The sequence below is a fragment of the Adiantum capillus-veneris genome, chromosome 25 (assembly GCF_014529385.1).
Source record: "Adiantum capillus-veneris isolate H3 chromosome 25, ASM1452938v2, whole genome shotgun sequence".
Classification (NCBI taxonomy): Eukaryota; Viridiplantae; Streptophyta; class Polypodiopsida; order Polypodiales; family Pteridaceae; genus Adiantum; species Adiantum capillus-veneris.
In genome coordinates, this window is record NC_140955.1 from 138,496,420 (window position 1) to 138,499,022 (window position 2,603).

At 41.8% G+C, this 2,603-nt stretch overlaps 1 non-coding gene across 1 annotated transcript; it reads right to left on the reverse strand.

Annotated features, from left to right (window-relative positions):
- Nucleotides 1-1,967: 1,967 nt before the first annotated feature.
- On the reverse strand, nt 1,968-2,090 carry LOC147425734 (U6atac minor spliceosomal RNA). The gene has a single exon (XR_015186517.1). It is a non-coding gene; the product is annotated as a U6atac minor spliceosomal RNA (small nuclear RNA).
- Between the last annotated feature and the right edge of the window lie 513 nt (nt 2,091-2,603).

Consider the following 2,603-nt stretch of genomic DNA (forward strand, 5'->3'; position numbering starts at 1 on the left):
GTCGGGCTCAAAGCAAGCAATGAAATGCATGGTTATCTGTGGTGTGCATGTTTGTGCATCCGTGTGTGTGTGTGTGTGTGTGTGCGGTGGCCTGTTAGTGTGAGTCAAGAGTTTCAAAGGTAAACTCTAGTGGATTGGGGTGTTGTGTATGCCTTGGGCTATAGAGAGGCAGATTTTTTTGTGGTAGATGAGATCCCCCATTCCCCCTCTCCAACGTGGTATTAAGAACTATCCTTGGTTCTAATGCTGGGTCCTTGAGCTCTGGTCCGTGCTTGTGATTGGAATCTAGCTCTATTTGTTCCCGATTTGGTGGGATTACTAGTGTAGGTGCAACAAGGATCACATCCTCAGGTTTTTCAATTGGTGTTTCTAGTAAAGCTTGGGCTATTTGAATCATTTTCTAGAAAATTTCAAGCCTTTGCTTTTCAAGTTCCGCATATGGATATGTCATCCACCTCTATTCTTGCACTTGGTTGTTTTTGAGCCGTTTTTCATAGGATTTTTGTAGGCATCTAATGGCCCATTAAACTTTTTGACCAATATTGATCCCCCTAAAGTAGCACCTCTCGGTTTCTCTTCCGTTGATGGTTCTTCTAGAGGTTGATACATTTGCATAAGAGAAGTTGAAACCCTTTCCTCATGTGGTCTTATCTTCTCTTTAGCTAGGGTAAGCTCCTCAGCTAGGGATTTATGCTCTTGTTCCCTTTGTGCTTTCATCCTAGCCTTTCTAGCTTTCCAACTATTCCGTTTGCTCTTGGTTTTTTGACTAGGTGCATCAATCTTTGGTTTGCCCATCTCTATCTGTGGATTTTGATCAACTTCCTTTTGAGCTTTTTCTCTCGTAACTACTGTTGGAGATCAAGCCTAATGCCCTAGCCTAGGAGTACCTTAGTCCTAGTTTAAATCTTCATTTTAAAGCTTTCAATAAGTCTAAAGGGTTTTTTGCTTTCCAGGGCCTTTTTACCTTTAGCACTCTCAATTCTCTCCTTAAATCACTCTAAGTTTAGCCGTAGTCTTCTATCCTCTCTCTCTCTCTCTCTCTCTCTCTCTCTCTCTCTCTTATTGGACCCTTTTCTATATCTCTATAATCACTCCTTAGATATAGGAGTTACCCTCTTTTTGAGCTCCCTATATATAGGGACATTACGTTTTGTATCTGCGTTCCTTTTTTTTCAATTACAACACTTGCAAAGAGTAGTTCTTATGCTTTAATTTAGTCTTTATTGATTCTATTTATCTAATATGGTATCAAAGCCAAATTAATTCATGTCTGTGAGCTTTCATCATGAACTTTCAAGCCTCGCATAGAAGAGCTGAAAATTGCTCTGCAAATCCTTAAAATTTTAGAACCTCAAGGTGTTTTAATAACCCGTAGCCTCAGCGAAGCTCAGTGCAAGTTTCATGTGAGGCGGCCAACTTTGGTATCCATTTGCTCGACACTGTTGTCAATGGAAATTGGCTAGAGCAATACAATTGGCCAAAGCAAGAGTAGGGGATGGACAATTGGCACCCTTGCGAGCATTAAACTAGTTCTACTTCTCCAAGAAGAAGCTTCAAAACTCCCAGAAGGATTGCACGACAGTGGACGGCAGCGCTGGCTGCATCTTAGCATTCGAGCTTCTCTCGCCATGAATCACCGTAGAGATCTTTAATCAAGCTCATTGCGATCTCCCACACACAAGCCGCATGCATAGAACTTCAACGACCTTGCCTAAGCCTTCCAACAACTACAAATCATCATCATGGAGACTCGCTTTATGCATTCATTTTGATGACTTTCACCGCATGGATCGTTAATCCATTGCATGGCGATCAACCTCAGATACTCCACTCGCCAGATACTCACTTGTAGCCATCACTTGAAAGGAACGACGGTACTCACTCCCTGCAGCTTCGCTGCACAGACTTTTATAAAGCTTCATATATAAATTTTTGGTAAGCCCTCCAAAAGGCGTGTCCCATAAGGTTTTTATTGCTTGTCTTAAAGTCCTTCTGAGGCAGAGTGCCTTGACATGATTTTGATCTAGAGCTCGAAAGCTTCTGTCGACCTTCTCAAGGAAGATGCTAGTCGGCTCTCCTTCACCCAATACAAAGCCTTTGTCTCATAAGACTTAGGTGAAGGAGTACGAGCGGAAGTGCGACGTGAGAGAGAGTGCGAGAAGAAGAGCACGACGATATGGTGAACTCGCTCTACTGTAATGTGTAGAGCATAGTGAGTTCTTATTAGGTTTTTACAAAAGAATATGTGTACATACCTGGCGGCCCGCCCACTTACCTAGGCGACCACATTGGGCTTTATACCCCAACATTAGGTTCTATCGACCATTAACCTAAGGTTGTAAAGGCTCACGTTTAAGGAATTATTGAACTCCAAAAAAGAGAAAATCCCCTTGTAAAAGAGAATAGACATTGCCTCTGAATAAAATCAAGAGGTAAGACCTTCTCTGGAAATGAGTAAAAACTCATCTTCGATTAGCACACTCACAAACAAAACTAAAACACCAGTAAACCATGACGAAGAAGAAGTAACTTCCAAAGCTACACGCATACGTGGTCCTAGAATTTACAGGACAGTTATAAAAAAATTCTGCCCATACTCCAAA